Here is an 18,656-nt window from a genome sequence, read left to right on the forward strand (position 1 = left end):
TTCGTTTATATACGTATACTATCGTTCATAACTATCCAAGCACTTTAATCAATTTGCGATAACGATAGTGAACGAATTAACGATGAATTAGTAATTAGAAGCAACGCTCTCACTACCTTTTTACGCAATTAGCCGACTATACATTCAAACTACTTGTTAAATGATATAGCAACGACATATTTTACTTACAACATACGTATACAAATATTATTTTGAACAGTCCTTCTGAGTCCTTGTTATAATCCAGAAACTTGAATATAATCAACAAAGGTACAAAAAAATATCAAAAGGCTCATACTTTCTATGCTTAATCGCTTAAATAAATAGATCAAACGTTTCTCAAACCAAAATTCCATCTTTTTAATTAGATCGGTAAAGATATGAATTCGCATAAATATCCGCAGCCTGATTACAACTTGTTAATGATTCTTCCCTATTTATACCCATAGAACGTATCATGCAAATTTTTTTCTATGAAAACCTACCCCGAGGACATCGTGCACGAGCGACAATTTCATATTCTGTTTGCTTAATATTCAAAAAGACGTTGACTTAACGTTCACTTCGTGGAATTCGAATCGAATTCAGAGAGCCACGAGCGAATCCTCGGCTAAAGAAACGGCGAGTCCATAAATCCAAGAGGAAAGCTCTTAATATGACTCGTGAAGCTTTATATACATAAGCAGTTGCGTCGGTGCGTGCGCGCGAGTCGCATCGGCAAAAATGGCACAGAGTACACACGTGCTACTGGAAAAGTGCTTACACGCGCGCCAGTTCTTCCGCCGTTGCATTTCCCTTCCATACTCCGGAGAATAAATTTCATTCGAAATTGCGCGAGCAGATAGAACGCGAGTTCATGGCCATCAAAGGGATCTCGTTGCGCGTCCGAATACGTTTAGTATTCTCTTTGCATAAGTGACGCTTATCGCTCTTTTTCCTCGTCTCTGCCCGCTCCCTGTTCCCCCTCATTTTCCCACCGCTATATTTCTAATTTCCCATTCTCTCGCGTTACCAACAGTTCTATCCATTCGCGTACCGATGTTTGCTCCCTTTTCCGCCTCTATCTCTGTCCCGATACGGTTTACCGTGTACATTATTAGCCAGCCCTTGTCGACCCTTGCCAACTACTCGTTTCATTTCTCTAATCTCAAGACACTTTTTACTAACACGCGAAAAGGTATCAAACGATTTCGTGCACGCAAACAAAACGTTTAGTTGCTTGCAGTTGGAAATCTGTACATGAAATTTGTTTGTTATGGCTGAAGTGGACGATTATGCGAGATCAAAGGTTACTATATTAGGTGAATTTATGTAAATGAGGTATTTTTGCAATTTTCCAACATGTTCCACTTCATTGGAATTTCACCTCGCTACATGTTTCTTAGTTTAACGCGATAATAATATTAGTGGATCTTTATGGATATTAAACAAATAATATTAGTGGACTGGCAAGTTTCAAGTTGAAGGTGACAGGCTTCTCTTTTACAATTTCTCCAATAGTAAATTATCGCTCCTCTAATTTATTATAAATAATAAATATTTCACAAACGCACATTTATCTTATTGGCAGGTTCGTCGCAAAGACTGTTTCGCGTGAGAATTTATTAATACTGATAACTCGTAACGGAACCTATGTGCGAGAGAATGCAAATGTTCGCGGGTATTAATTAATAATAGTATAAATGCGTTTTATGATGATAGCTTTTAAGAGTTAGTATTCTGTTTTATACTCGCAACTGAAATTGCTGGTTCAGCCGATTACCTGCAACTGCTTTTGTTCACCACGCCAGCTGCACGTACTGATTTAATATTCAGCAGTTTCTGTGTCTCTGAAATCCAAATAGAGTTACTCCGCGCGAAATTTTACGACCCTTTTACTGCCACGTCCCTATTCTACTCGTCGGCTATGACACGCTTCGAACATAAAGAGGTTTCGCGATACGCACCAACGTTTCTTTCCCTGAGAATCTCTTCCGAACGAAAAACAGCCACTTTTATTTTCTATCGCGCTTTAAATCAAGTTTTCCACCTTATCTTTGTCTAACAAACTTTCTGCTCGTGAATGAAGAAAACATTACGCGGCAACGATTACATTCAGCGAAAAGCTTTCTTTTTTGTGGTGGCTACCGCAACGGGACGCATTTCGTTTGAGATAAGAGGGTTGGGGGAAAAAAGAGAAAGTTTTGGAAAACGTATGACAGCCGCGCACGAGTAGACTGCTCGAAATTAATCCGCCTTGCAAAGAGATGAAGCTTACGGTCGCGAGGACATGGCAAAGCGGATGAAACGGGCGGGAACCGCTTCATCTCCGGTGTAAAAGCAATTCACCTCGGTGCATGGAACGTATGTACACGATCGTGAGGAAGGAAAATGTTACCGTGCCAGTCAACATTTCAAAGGCGTTTCGCTCTCGTTTTACGCGATGAAATCACGCAATGGAATGATACGATGCACTGGCTTTCCAACAATCGTGCTGTTCGAGAGATTTTTAATCAGCTGCGTTGGCTAATAATCGAAAAGTGCGTATAACGAACTTGCTGGTGCAAGCAAGCTATGACATATGCAAACTATTTTTTTGCAACAAAGAATGCGATCTTTTTAGTTGTATACGCAATCGTTGAATTTTTCCGAATGAACATTTCTTTATATATTTTCGAAAATTGTCGACTCCAATATTTTCACTCTGATATGTCAAAGGCATTGAATTTTGGTAATTCCGTTTCTCAGTTAGCTCTTCACTCGTTAAGCTCGAGTAACGATTCGCTAATTATCGAGTATAATTATCTTTGTAGAGTATTTAAACAGGAAAACGCGTCACTATGCGTTGATTTAAGAGCCAATTTCGAACAGCAAAAACTGGTTAATCAAAAACACCACGGTTCTCGATGGAAACCGCGGTCTCGTTTCATAAACGCGGAATAAAAGATAAAACGAGTAAATGGTATCGACACGGTATAACAACTGGCAGCGGCCGAATATTTTCGTAGGATTTTTCACCGGTTGGGGAAAGTAAAACGAATAATGATTTCGAGAAGTAGGTCAGCTGAAAAAACGTCATCCACCCCGAAATCCGCAATATACGAGACGATGCACAATTTATTCCGCCTACCTGAAATACGAAGCAACGACCTCGCCGCCCCCGGCGAATTTATAATCGCGCTATCTACCTGCGTATATTCTTAAGCCTCTTAAAGAAATTGCACGTGACACGCGTTGTGCGTTAACGTTTAGGGTTATATTCGAAACATCGTGTCGCGAGGCTTATCCTCGCAACCATCCGTTCATTTTGCGTAAGATCTAAGACCAAAGTCTAGAAATTTGTTCTGCGCTATTAACCGTTCCTTTGCCTACTAATCCGAACGTGGACATCGTACATCCAGAGATTCGTTAGTCACCAGCGATCGCCGTGTCTAAAATAGTTTCTGTCATTGGTTGACTACGATGAATGTTTCCGATGTTCCCCTCCCGAATCCAACTACTTCCGTGAACAGCATCCATCTCGGATCGGTGACGGGGGAAATAATCTATCATCCGACGGGCTTCCACTTGCTACACCTTCCTGTACACATAGACACGCCATTCGCCAACGTAATGAAATTGGAACTTGCGACGGTTTTTTGGCTGGGGAATTCTAACGAAACGACGGAATTCACTTTTCTCGATGAATGAGAAATTTCGCCGATAAAAAAGCCATTGTAGGCGGAAATAAAGAAAAGAGAAGAAGTTAGTAGAGCGATAAAGAAAAGTAGCTTCTTAAACTATAAAAATAGAATTCCAATAGGAAGAAGTATGATAAAAGCGGACCCTACTAAAAAAAGGATGTGCTTCAATAAAAGAACAAGAATACTCGAAAGAAATAGCAACTGCAGGAATAATAAAAATGTGAATCGAGATTGAATAGCTGAGGTGTAGTTACGCAGTCTGTAAGTTTACAGTCTTCGAATGTCAAGATTCTTGTCTTCTCGTGTTCTAGCAATTTACTTATTCAGACAGGCAAAATGTGCAAACTTTTGTCTCTTGACGTCAAACCGCTATATCGTAGAAGCTGGTGCACGTGCACGGCCGTATCGGTGACACTGAACGCCATTACGAGGCTCGATCCCCTTTTTAAACTTTGATGATTGCGTTATGCGTACAGCGCGGTGAAAAAGTTTAGAACCTATTAGAATTCCAAAAGAAATAGTATCTCCCTTTATTATAAATAAATCTTTTGTAAGTGATATTAACATTTTATAATATAGCATCTTATATTTATAATATGTTCCAACTTTACTTTGCAACCGTAGTTAATTATATTTGGAAATTACGCTTCTGGTTATAATGTTCTTATCTCTGAGAAAAAATTTGCTACATCTAAAAACAGAAGTGCTGCGAACTTCCGAACGAAACTTTGTTCGTGAGTTGGCTGCGATAAAAAAGGAACGAGCCACGAATTTTGCATGGAATCGCGCGAAAGGGGAATCGCAAAGCGTTATTTTAACATAAAGATGATCGAAGCACAAAGCAGGACGCGACCGTGAAATGAAAAAGAAATTAATAATCTCGGAAAAGCCGGAAGAGAAATCGAGGGGAACCGCGGAACGGGGCTAAAACTGAGAACGAGAAAGAGGGTGCAGAAGCGGATATTGCGCGAGATAAAGATCAAATTAACCTCGTGTTCCCGGCCACCAACGAGCCCTTCAGAATTCCGCAAGCTTTCTAACGGACAGCCTAACATTCTGTTAAAGGAAACCGATGATTTTACATCGAACTTCTGACCTGAACTCCTTCTATGAATCTCCTAACGGGCGTCAAAATTGCCGTTATCGATCGTCCTTTACATTTCCACAGTGGATTGCATAATTAATGTAATTACGTTAGGTTTAGAAGAACAAATTAACCTCGTCACATAGAGCAGACAATTGCAGAGAGACGACCAACGAATGCATAGCAGTAAGAAAAATATTAAGTGACTCGAGTGACAGATAGCTAATTAACTAAATTAATTAGATTATAATTAATTAGATTAAGAAACGGTGGGAAATGTTAACTATAACACATATAAGTGATCCGAATAGAGATACGCTTTCATACTGTGAATGTAAGTCAAGTCCAATTTCAAAACCAGTCGACTATATAATATATATGATACAGCCACTACTAAAGGTATTTACGTATATTTCTATTTCCCAATGAAGCGATTTTTTAACAATTTCTACATTTCATTCTCGTTTCATTCATAGTATCAAATTTCTTCTCTTTTCAAACGATACAAAATTTGATATTCTTCTAATCAATTAACGCGTAAATGCTATCGCGAGTACAATGTATCGCAAGTGTCTTTCGTAGCCGCTGTAAAATAACAATAATACGTCAGTCGTACGGCTAACCAGCCAATGAAGCGAAACTCGTTTATCCAAATATCACAGCAAACATTTGCAACCCTTCGCCATTCGTCACCGATCTCCTACCTCGTTTCTACGCACGAGGCTGCAGAATATTCTACGAAATCTCACGAATCCCCTATCTTTGGTCTGTTTCAGGTGAGAGATTTCGACAGGTGCATTATCATGGCCTGATGGCAGGCGAAGTAGCGTAAGTAGAAAACAGACTGTTCCACGGGGGTCAGAGAAAGGAAATAAATCCACGGTTTAGCGGTAGGGAGGAAAGTAGGCTAAGCCCTGGAATTTCAAATCGACGCTTAGAAAGAGCACTTTGCGGCTGGCCGTGGAATAATGCCGGCGTTAGCCTCCCGACGCTGCGCGTTCGGGGATCGATGGAGCCTCCGAATGCAGATTAAGCAATCTACTAATGAAATCTCGGGTGCGACGCGCACCCCAGTCACCCCTATGTTTATACGCCGCTCGCTTTCCGCCCTCCAGATTCTTTAATCATACGCGATTAATGGTTCCTATCGGACATCTCTCGCGAAGTTAAACAGATTTTCGACAACCCATGTTCCACGAGTGACTAACCGCCTCTTTTCGTCGATCGACAGTTTTGTCTATGTCAATTGAGAAAGAAGCTTAACGTTTCGAGCGTCGATTCCCCTTTACGTAACAGCGTGAGATGAAGCGATGGTTGTCCATGAATACACTGACTGTAAACAGTCTGTTGGAAATTTCTAGCGATAGACCGTGTAATTCACTATTTGTTCTTGTTTATAGTCGATTTTCATGATTCTTTTCTTTACACCACCGAGTGTGATACAGTGATAGGTGTCCATAAATACACCGAGTATAAGCAGTCTGTTGTAAACTCGGAACGACAGTTTGCGAGTAACTAAGCGTCTCCTTTTGTCGATGGACGACTTTGTCGCCGGTGGTTAAGAAAGAGCTCGAGGAGATTGAAGCTGTAAGATCTCCGTGTGAATTATTCGAAGAAAGAACTCGACGAATATGAATTTACATTTGCGGAAATGTTATTAGAAAGAAGTCCTGGCCACTGGAACAACAAATTTATTTTCACGACTGATCGTCAGGACGTTCAACGGGTTAACGAAAAACGGGTTGCGAGGTTCTTCCATTTACGATAATATCAGAAATGTCGCGTGGTATCGCTTCGTTTCGTAAGTTTCACGAGGGATTCCGGGGAAATCGAAATAGGATGCGTGGGTGGTAGCTGAGTTCTCTTGGTTGATATAAAAAATGAAGAAGATCTGCGTTCCCGGGAGCGACACGACGCTACAGGGGTTAGAGATCGCTAAGGTTAGACGAAACTCGTAAATGTCGCTTCGAGAATTTAGAATAGGCAGATATCGGGACAATTTAGAAGGACGGTATATATATATAAGATAAAGAAGATAAGACGGAACGTTTCGTAAATATTCCGCTTTCGTTCTTAAGAGGGGAACGAAGAGAAATCTGGTTAAGCTTTGCTTACCGTCTCGCCAAATAAAGTGGCCCCCTCTCGATCGTCCACCGTAACAAACAAGGGGAAGGTTAGCCATCCTCTGGTAGTGTAAACTTCGCGAGATACGCGTTCCACTGTGAAAAATCGAACTACCATTCTTTGCCGAGATAAACAGTAACGCAAGCGTGCACTTACAAGTCAGTCGAGACTGTTACAAATTTAACGCTGCTAATGTAGATAACGCTGTTGTTAATATCACTAGATAATACTATTATTCTAATGTAAAATAACGACTAAAGCGATATTTGTCAAAGCTTTTTAACGAATGTAACTGACGAATATGCTAATATTGGCTTGGCAACTAAGTGATTGCGGCTTTTGTCGATACCATCTAATGACAAAATCCGCAATCACTTAGTTGCAATCACCCAATACTTACGATTGACAGTATATTTCCGCAGCGCCTAAACAGTCGGATCTGGTAGAGTAACGGGAATAATCGCAATGCCAAACTAACCAAGCACGTGATAAATCACGCCAATACCGCTGTAATTAATGGCGACTTATGGCGTATATCTCGCGAGCCTCTGCCCTCTATCCTCTACATAGCTACGTGTTACGCGAAGTAATTCTCGGCGACCGTGTGCCAATGTAATCATTCGATTGGTATTTGTTACAGGCATACGTAATACAGACTTAATTATCGGCAAAGTAACAAACGCTATTTCCATTGCCGATCGATCGCTATGTTTTTCAGGCAACACCGATTCGCTGGTTTAGAATGTACAGGGTGTTTCCTATTGTTCTGGTCAAATTGTAAGAGCGTAGTTTACGATGAAAATAAGAAGATAGCTTTATACAAAGTTCGGATCTAGACGTTCTAAAATAACAGACAAATATCGAACGTGGCCTGAATATGCGCACAATAGCAGATTCTGGATCGGGTAGTGCAAAGGATAAATCGTGTTTACTTTATCTCCACTGCAAACAACCACGATTGCTTAAATGCTCAAATCCTCATTACCAGGCTGCGGATGCTTATGCAAATTCGTGTTTTTACAACGGGGGCGAATAGAGGACCTAAACAGTTTTATCTACTAAATATTATAATGAGTGCTAAACTTAGCATAGTTCGTACAATTTTGCATATTATACACATTCCCTTGAGAATGATTAAGATCTACAGTCTATCCGTTATGAAATGTCGTCATCGTAAAATCTCAACATCGATGTAGCCTGGAAGTTATTAAACGTTGCAAACATGAAAATTTTACTAAACATCAGGGACTACGTTATTAATCCACTGTGTTAATTCGCCCTAAGTAATTAATTTTGCACTATATTACGATCTCTCGTACTTCGTAATGACAAATTTCTTCCCATGTATATTATTTCACTCTGCGCTGGGTACTTGATTGCAAGTTTGTAACAAATCGATCGAGACAAAACGTTAAACAACATTTTTTTTTTTTTTTTGCTTATACATTATGATTATACAGTTCAGCGGGAAAAATAAGAAACACACTGTGTATGCACAGTTTCACGAGTGAATGAAGGACACAGAGGGTATCGCACGAATTTAATTCCTGGAATGTCTGACCAACGACAGGCTGTTCTACTGCGCGCATGTTACCAACACAAATCAGATCGTACGGCTGATTTATTTAACAGGGCGTTACTAGTCAACGGATCGTGTATTTTCAAACTATTTTATCGTTCCAAATGGTCACTATATAGAAACTACACGTTGCCATTATTTCACGCTATATCATAAAGCGTGCAATAAAGGACAAAATGATACGAATACTACAAAAGAGAGTCATGATAATTTTCTGATTTTAATGTCACTATAAATAGAAGAATTTCACTATTACGTAACTGAAAATGCAAATAACATATTGAGTCCAACGATGTGAAACTTTTCAAAATATTCTATAAATTTATGAATTTTTACGAAAGGAACAAAGGTACGACTATGTTGAGAGAAGCAATATTTCGATATCTTTCGATATTGAAATACCAATAACGATTGTTTTTCGTAACTTTTGAAGGGAATGAAAAAACACGCGTTTCGTTCTAATGTATTGCAACATACCCAATCGAATATAAAGACAATTTTTCTAATACGAGATCGATTAACAACGTAGCGAGTCTCGAAAATGTTTCCCTGTAAAAAATAGCAAATCTCACTTATCTGTTTCTCTGCAGTGCTCATATAAGTTTTGATTTCAAAAGTGGACGAGTAAATAAAGCATGTGCTTTGTCATCTGGAGGATCAATTTACATTGACATCTACATCGTGCTGGGAAAGAAATGGGACTGGGTAGACGATAGCAAGCTGTGCACACCGACCGCAAGAGCGTCACGAAACACGCGATAAATCACTCGCAGAGTAACGTCGTAATTAACGATGACTTATGGACTGGCTCTCACGTCGGCCATATATATAATACGCGGGCAATTATCGCTAGGTACACCGTACTTTTCATTCCCTACGTGCAGCGCTTTGGCCTAGAGAGAGAAGAGAGAGAGAGCCATTTAAGTCAACGCCGCGTCGTTTCGCGTTGTTCTCCACGACTGACGAAGTTTTCCGGTTTCCGCTAAGCGAAACCGGAAAACTTTGTGCGATGTGTATCGTCGCGATTAGACGTATGGAACAAATTGAAGGGGGAGCCGTCTGTGATTTAATTTAAATATTAAAAGCTTCGTCTCACGCGAATGCAGCGTGAGTTACATCGATACGTTCGACCGCAAACTGTCTTACTTTCGCGTCACGTTGATAATCGATCGTTTGTTTACGTGTGGCAATCTGGCAATTCTTCGAAACGAATACGAACTGCGAGATAGATTTATTTTGTGTAATTGACGCCAGAAGAAATTACACCAATATCTTTATAATACGTCAAGAAACTTGACGCGTCACGCAACGGAAACATTACCAGTTTTCATGAAAGGCTTGTAATTTATCATGGAGATAAGGGCGAAAATTATCATGAAATTGCGCAATTATTGGCATTAATTGCACCAGATATCACCTACAAGAGATAAAAAAAACGAAGGCCGCGTCGAACTTAAGAAACGAAGAGGACAACGCTTTTTTCGTTAAACGTCTACCGTGCAATTAAACTTTACTCTCAGAAATAATTTATTTGCGTATTTTCGAGCTACAGTAAATGCTTCATATTTCTGTACAATAAGAAATACGAGTATTTAAATCGACCCCTCCTACACAAGGCAACATATTCACAAGTAGTTGCTGCGTCCGAATATTAATGCGAGTATACCAGGCATAAAAGAGAATTTTCATTTGCCTGGCAGACAGAGAGTATCGTATGCGCGAAGAAGTTGCATATATCATTCGCTCGAGTTTGTTTTCTTTCTCGTTTAGCTTTGTACACAATTCTTCTTTCGATGTGTCTGCATAAAAAGAAGAAATGGGGGGTAAAAGAAGGGGAATTTATTTGGTTTCAATTATCGGTTCATTTCTGCTATTCCGGCTGTTTCCACGTTCCCTTTTTTTTCTTTCTCTCTCTCTCTCTTTTTATCTCTCCGGCGAGTCCATCAACGCGGCAATCCCATCGTCTCCCTTAACTCGACACCAAATTAATTATTAGCGGCAGTATGGCCGGTATTACGGTAATGGCTCTCGATAAAGCATCAAACACGGAAACGGGAGACGTAAAATGAATAATGAAAAACAACCCTCCATTCCTCACTCCGACGGGCTCCCTTCGATTACCCGTTGAATTATTCAAACGCAGCCGAAGCCAGCAAGAAACGCTCACACGGAGGCGTCCCCAAGTCCTTGTTTCTTTTAACTTCCATCCGTTCGATTCGCGGTTTTCGCGATGCGATCTGCTACGTAATCAAATGTATTTTTATCATCCGAGTCTTGTTGCGCTAAAAGCTGCCGATTAATAATTAAACCGCGGACAGTTTGTGCAATTTTATATTCTTACGAAGATGACTAAAGAAATACATTATAATGACCATATAAGTAATTTTCCTATTCAAGAGTCGCATAATTTTCTGTTTTGTAATTGCGTATATTTCTATTATTTATATTTCTATTATTATCTTGTGCGAGTATGAATATTTCTGAAATTCCTTTTTCACGTTTTCTACGTTTACCCGTTGGAAATTCGCAATGGAAAACTTCGTTGAGGAGTATCAGATTTGTTAATATAACGCCACGGTGTTTATTAACAGTAACAAGAGATAACTTGTAAAATACATATGACGAATAATATTACTTCAACTATGCGCAAGATGAGATATTGTTTCTATCTATACGTTGGTCGTAAATTGCGATTTGCACACGATTATGGTGCAAATTCGGAGTTAATTTCGTATAATGGGCTGTAGCCAGGATTAACTCGTTAAAATTACATCGTATTGTTGTTTAATCGAATTTAAAAAGAAATCTGTCGCGAAATTATAGTGCGTGCAATAACTGCCACGTTGTATTTATAATATTAAGCAGAGATTGTTATTTTCAGAGGTATTTTTCACAGCACTTTAGCTTCCATTTTTAGAGGATTTACGTCCACCTAACAAATTATTTTCACTTTTAATTATGCCATATTGAAATCCTCCTGTTTAATCACAGAGTGACGTGAAAATAAAAAAAATCGATGAAAATATATTTGTCGTGTTTTTCTCTCACGATCTTCACATAGAACACTCATCTTTTTCAAAAGTTTCATCGAGGCCACGCTTCTTCACGCTGAAATAAACTGGGCCAAATCGGAACGTTTCGTCTTCCTTTCCTTTCCGCGGTAGTTTTCCGACGTGAAAACGAAGAAAGCAACTTGGGTCGGCGTATTTAAAGAGGAGATCTATAACTAGAAACGAGAGGGTTGTGCCGCTATCTGGCTCCGATCCAAAGATCCTTCACTCCTTGGAAACTATATGTATACGATACCGCATCGTTGTTTTTCTCAAATATTTTACATTCGATCGAAGGAACAGAACGAATGGAAAAATGGTTGTATCGTAAAATAAAAGTCAAAAGATACTCTGGAAATATTAAACCGAGCAATAAATTCACACTCACAGCGCTCTTAAAGGTTATCGTTTTCACGTAAAATTTATCTGATTAACTTAATAATCGCATTTTTTTAAAAATATACATTCTTCAACGAAGAATTAAAATACGTGTATTTTTATATTCATTCGACGATTTTTATTAACATTCTGGTTAATGAAACTGCACTAATAAAACAACGTATTGTAGTATAGTGTGGTGGAAAGCGAACGAACTTATTACTCGATCCAATGTGAAGGAAAGCGCACCGATGATTTTAATAGCAGCGTACGTGCAACCAGAGTGAGAAAAAATATACGTACAAGTCGTGGGGAGAAGCGAAATCGAGGCCAGGAATTTCGCGAAAACGAAATGACAGAGTGTGTGCAGCAGCGTGAAGCCGTGGCAAAAAGTGGGAAGCGTTTGGCCCGCGTCCAGCAGCCGTTCGCAATAGGAAAATTACCCGGGATTACGTTGAAATTCATTTCTCGCAAGAAAAATCGCCGTGCGTTAAAAGCCTCGGACGATTATTAATTCGGGAGAAGTGTCGTGCTCGCGTGCCGACCCGAAAGATAAAAGGGGAAAAACGACGATATAGTACACGGTCTTTGGTCGTTTGAAAACATTGAGAAATGTCTGGGCGATAGATTTTTTCACTTTTTCATATATATAGTGACTCTTGAAATATATTAGCGTTTATCACGTTTGATAAACGATAACAAAATATTTGAACGTTTATCACGGAAAATTGTTTAGGAATATATTATGTGAGCTATAAATTAGTATAATTTCATTAGCGGCGTAACGATACACGATCATCGCGATCATATCGGGAAAATTTGCGACCAACCTGAAATAATATTTCAACACCACCAATAGATATGGAAATCAACGATAAAGCATCTATCGTATCGCTATTAAATACCATCGCCATGGAAAATCACGTCAAATTTGAGGAACTTTTAATCTCTGAAATCGTCGCACAATACGATATGCTGTCGTTTCGTTGCACAGTGTATAATATAACAACTATTAAATACGATCGTATTAATTAAAGCGATTTATTAAATACAACGAATTGTACGCTCGCCATAAATATCTTGCAAACTTCTACATATATACATTTTCATAGCCCAATGTTTCTTTTAACCAATATAATTATGACACTCGTGGCTCATTAGAATGCTAATGCAATCGTAAAATGAATATTCATGGCAAGTTTTTATAAACGTTGAAACACCTTCGAACCGATGTACGTGTTAAAGGGAATGTCGCGTCGCTACAACGACACAGTAAAACTTTTACGATAAACGCGAGCGTACGATTATTTACAACATCGTAAAACGCTATCTAGGTCAATAGCGGATAATCCATCGGCATTGACGCGTGAGTGGATAGAATACAATTCTTTGACCGTTTCGTTGGCGACATTATTTTCGAATATTCGCCCAGTCTCACCTTTCATCACCAGGCACCATACACTTCACGCTCGTTTCGGCCGTTCGTTCTTCCCACGATATAGAGAATTATTAGTCGCGATAGCATCGTGTTTACTGGATGAAACGAGCTTCCGAAAATTCGTAACTATAAAGTAGCACCGGACGGTACGAACAATGATGAAATAACGCGTCGCAACGATAGCAATTAAGCGTACGACGTGTTTACCGTGCGATGAAATTTATAGCAATTCGACGATCCGTGTACAATAATCTACATACACGAGCCACGAGAACGATAAACGCGTTTATCAAGCCGACGACTCAAGAGATGTTCCCCGATCGTGCTTAAACATGCCAGCCTGTTATTAATTCGGATTACGCATTAGCGAGCTTGTACCGTTATTGGATCGAGTGCGCACGATCTCACGACCTAGACCTTAATCTGGTTTAAAGAGCGCGTCCCGTGCCGCGATCGACAACGTTTCTGTCCCCCTAGCCTTGCTCGACATCGTGTTCGAGCTTCTAGCTCGATATCGATTTTATTACGCCACTTTCTCGTTGTTACGAGTCGTCGTTCAATCTCGAAGAATTGGTCTAACGTGTCAAATTCTACGCGTGTCCATCGATTCTTCGTGCTATTCTTGAAAAATCATGGAAGACGAGCGACTTAGAGCCTGTACATGTATCAGGTCGTCCGAAATGTTTCTTTCGTTTTATAAGGAAATAATGGATGCACAACATTTTCCGTCTAAAAAGACATTATCTTTTAGATTTAAGCACTAGATTCAACTAGAATCAAACATACGATAAACACTTATTGAACACGACACTGTACCACGCCAGAAAGATTTGCTTATAATTCTCAATGAGAATTGATTGTAAAATTCATGCAAATAAAAAAGAAAAAAAATTTGTTTTCCATTTTATATTATTTTATCGAATTAGTTACGATCCATTTTGTTCTATCAAACTAAAGATCACAACGTTCGACAGATTAGGTTTCATGTTTGTATAAAGATGCGTCGTTGTAAAAGACGTGTCTGTAAGAGAAAGACACTTTCCGGACAACCTAATACATGGATAATAAATGAAAACTACTTACCAAGAACATGACAAATTACGCACACTTCCCGTCATTTGTAGGAAAGCTTTCTAAAATGCAATATTCGTTTCATTGAAGTTTTGCTAGTGTACGAATACTCGTTTCGTTGAAGTTTTATTAGTATGCTGGTAATCATAGGATTCGTTAGTTTTGTATTAATTCGTTGATTAGGGAAGATTAATCGTTCCATTGATTTTATACAAAACACCTTCGACTTGTATTTTCCCTCGTAGCAAGTTCTTCTTCGCAACTAGTTCACGGTAGAACAATTTTTTCAGCTTAAATGTGTCGAGTTACACTGTCGAGATCGTGACGTAAAACACGCAGTGAGTTTCTTAACTGCGGACGAAATATAGTAAACTTTGAACTTGAAGCGTCGAGACACGTGTTCACGGGGATGGAAATCGCAAAACCGTGAGACATTCAGAGCGCAAGAACAGGGTCATTCCGGGTTACTCGAGCGGCGAATCTTCCGGGCAAAGCGGCAAAACGTAATGAGTTCGGCTTAATCCGTAGGACGGCCGCGTTTGAATAAAGCACACACCCTCCCGGCGAGAAGCGAGAATTAATTTCCCGAATAATAATCGGATGAACTTGGCCCGTCTACGTCGTAGCTCCGCGGAACGTCGAAGAGAAGTTCCGGTGTCTAAAGGGAGAGAAGTTTCACGACGCCCGTCTCCTCCGAGGGAACCAATACCGGCGACGCCTAACTGCAACGCTTCTCTGCCTAAACCTACCGCAACTTCGCTAATCCACGCGGATGCAATTTGAGGAGGTTCGCCTGCAACTTGCCACGCGCGACCACCGACTTGACCGAGGCGCGGGTTAAAGACGATTTCGCTGTGTACTTTTCTCGGACTATCTATCTTTAATCGGAAATAATACAAATTTTGGACCTTTCAATTGTCGAAATTATTCCTATTTGTCGTCGAAATACAAAAGATGTTTATGCGTCTTCGTTCTAGTCTTGAGGATATTTCGAAGATCTTTGTAAACGGACCTAATATCGAATGTAAAATTCAGATTGGAAACCTATCAGGTGTATACGAATGTATGAAATCCCAGGTAGACAAGACGATCGACAGAAAACGTTGAATAAAAGATTCTTCTTTAAAGCTTTTGAGACAATGGAATTCGAAAATTTTACGAGTACACGCGTTCAAACCCTTATTCTCTTCGAAACGAAACCGTAAACCGAGAAACTTTATTCTACACTTTCTAGGAAACGTATTCCACACGTTGAAAAGATCAAGATACACAGAGTCGTATTAAATAATATTTTAAACGCCTGGAGAAAGAAAATGTGTAGAACGAATGACGTTATTCTCCTATTCTTCGCAATTTCTCAGCTGTCAGCTGGGCAATAGTCTGCAGAAGACGTTCGAGAGGCAGAGGACAAAGTGTAGGTTGGTATGGAACAGACAGCTGATATTTTTTTTTTTTTTTCATGAACGAACGAGCGGAGATTACTTGGCGAATCAGCGTCGTTCGATGAACCAAGATTTAATTCCTTGACCAGCGAACCCGTAATCGGTGCGGTCCGGTTCGTCGGCCAAACTTTCCGACGTCGAAACGAACCGAAGTTGACCAAAAGGTTAGTGGGTTGCCGATATCCTGAGCGCGAGACAAACTGCAGTTTGGCTTTATCGCTTCGCCTAACTCGCGTTATAGCACCTCATTCGTCTTCCGTTCTCGGCTTCTTTATTCGTCGACTTTTGGCGAACGATCGATAAGCTCCTCGTGCGCTATCCCATCAACATACTTAACAGATGCTTTTCACTTTCCGCTAGTCTTTGAAAAAAGTATCGCGTTTCCATCGAAAAGCGTTTATTAACGAAATCCATCAGGCGAGATGTCCACTTTTATGTTTCGCTGGCTCACGAAACTATTCCCACGTTTATCGTTAGCACAGAATTTTTTTACGAATATGTTACGTACGTTGTATGAAATTTCTAGAGATTTTGGCGAATTTAACGAAACAGGGCTCTCGGAGTTACAATAGTAGAATTGGAAATATACGTAGAAGTTACGAGATGTTTATCGCAAGCATACACTTAGAAAATTATCATACGGCATGAATAATGGCATTAAACACGCAATTCGCGTTGAAGATGGTCTCGCTACATATCGCGTTTCGTCGATGTAGCGAACAATTGACTGTTCAAGCACTGTGGCTTCCCATAAATATCTCGTTACTTTTATACGTATTTTCTCTTCTATATACATCTCGAGCCACTGTCTATTTTTAACGATACTCTTCCACCTAATTAGTGCTTCTAATCTTATATCAGGAAACTTTGTAAATTGAAAAGAATCTTTCTCGTCCGATCCGTATCTTAAAGGCTCAACGGATAACCGATGATAACGAACTTTTCTAGAACGTTTCTTTCATAAATTTCACGAAAAACTCGTGGCCGTAACTTACCTCGTTCTTGCAGATGCCGATAGTTCACTGCACATCGATCAGTCTCTTAAAATCAATTTACGATACGATGACGATGATGATAGAAGAAGTGACCCAGGAGTATGCGTACGTCTGTTCTATCGTCCTTTAACTCCTTGTTGTTTCGAAACACGTTCGGACAATTATAAAAGATTCGCCTGAAACGTCCCTATAAATATACAGGTTTCCGAATAAACGTATCGTAAATGGCAGTCTCCCGTTTCGTGTTTGGAAACCAGTTAAATTGAATGATAAGCGAGTATTGTGCGAGGGAATTGTGTATAAGCAAAAGAGATTTATGAGATCCGCTCTCGAATAAACGCAGCTATATCTTACAGCCGCGGTGCGAAGCTACGCTCCAAGTGCATGCATCATGCGCTATCGATGGTTTCGCGACGCGTATAAATTGCGAATAGCTCGAAACGGTTGCGGGATCGCGGATCCGGATAATGAATTTATGTATTCTATCGGTGATAGTACGTGTAACGGGAAACGAAGATTGCCTGGGGAATCAGCTAGTAGAAAAAGACGATATCTCGACGGCACGACGCAGTGTATTTTGAAACAGTTGCCTGATCGTGGAAAAGATCATAGGCTTAATCAGTTGCTTTCTCTTCTTTTTTTTATTCATTTTTTCTTTAAATTTCTTCGAGTTTCTAGATAGCAGGATATTCTTTTAAATCTTAAGAGTCAGAGAAATACCGTTTATCTATGAAAAAAAAGTGTTTGAATGAGGTGGATTTCTTCTTCTTTGAATAATAATTCTTCTATTCATAAAAGATGATCTTTAGTCATAGACTTTATAGGAGGAGATTCCTAAATTTCGCGATTGAAACACTACAAGAATATAATGAAAATCACAAAATCCATAGAGTATGAGACAACTCGCTATATTATTTTTTATGAGGAGAAACATTCGCCTCTATCGTTCAAGACTCCTGAGTACAAATTATCTCAGTTAAAAAAATGTTCATAAATAAATAACAGGTTGACGAAGAACCCGTAATTATTCAGAAAGGAAAAATTACGTAATATAAATAATTGATCAGAGCTATGATTTAGCCGGGTCAGGCGACCGTTCTAAAACTCTGCACGACGCCGACGTTGCTCTTGTCTCATTCGAAACGGAATAAACCCGTTTCCAGCCGTGAAAAATAACGGGAAAAGCGATAACCGTTTCCTGCGTGAAAAAATTGCGAGCATTCTGCCATCGAATTTGCATCGTTCCGTCTGATTCCTCTCTAGAAAATTTCAACCTTCCAACTTTTCCGAATCGCTTCTGTCGATCGCAGCAGCATCTGGGCGAAGTTGACCGCGTTTTCGCATCCGGATGATTCGGGGAATTTTCCAGCTCGCGCATTAAGCGAACTGTATTGTTTCTGCGAGTCGAAGCTCGTTCAAGTTTTATTAATTACGAGGCCAGGGTTCGGTTACTGTTCAACGAGGCATGTCACGGATTTGACGGAAAACGTCAGCCCATAAGATATCGTTAGGAAAGTTGGTAAATCCGTGTTCCCGGTGCTCCAAGCAGCGAGCCGCTAATTCATTGTAAATTTATACAATTAACTCGGCCAGCCTGGTTTCCTGACGTACGATACTACGCGGCAGTGCCTCTATGTTTTCACGGGCCTGTCAGCCCCGATTTACTCGCTCCCACTAGCTCTTTTCTCCGAGAGAGGAGGAGAGAGCGACTCTCGCGAGCCAGCCCTGTCCCAAGTTTAATCCAACTCCTTGGATCGCTGATGAACAGACCGGGGATTTCCCTGCAGCATTTAGCTCTGGCGAGCAGTATGTCTCGCGAATTGAATTTACCAT

General features: G+C 40.0%; 1 protein-coding gene and 1 long non-coding RNA gene across 9 annotated transcripts in view; one reads left to right on the plus strand and one right to left on the minus strand.

The window, feature by feature from the left end:
• The window catches only part of LOC126870003 (complexin), a 325,327-nt gene that overhangs the window by 214,798 nt on the left and 91,873 nt on the right, over positions 1-18,656 (plus strand). The gene's annotated exons all lie outside the window — the stretch shown is intronic.
• Positions 1-18,656, minus strand: part of LOC126870014 (uncharacterized) — a 302,893-nt gene that overhangs the window by 160,161 nt on the left and 124,076 nt on the right. Inside the window, exon 5 of one of the 8 annotated variants that reach the window (XR_007691076.1) lies at positions 16,824-17,010. The exons of the other annotated variants lie outside the window; for them this stretch is intronic. This is a non-coding gene — a long non-coding RNA (uncharacterized LOC126870014). The remainder of the gene's footprint in view (positions 1-16,823; positions 17,011-18,656) is intronic. 8 annotated transcript variants of the gene reach the window in all.

The sequence above is a fragment of the Bombus huntii genome, chromosome 10, assembly GCF_024542735.1.
Source record: "Bombus huntii isolate Logan2020A chromosome 10, iyBomHunt1.1, whole genome shotgun sequence".
Classification (NCBI taxonomy): Eukaryota; Metazoa; Arthropoda; class Insecta; order Hymenoptera; family Apidae; genus Bombus; species Bombus huntii.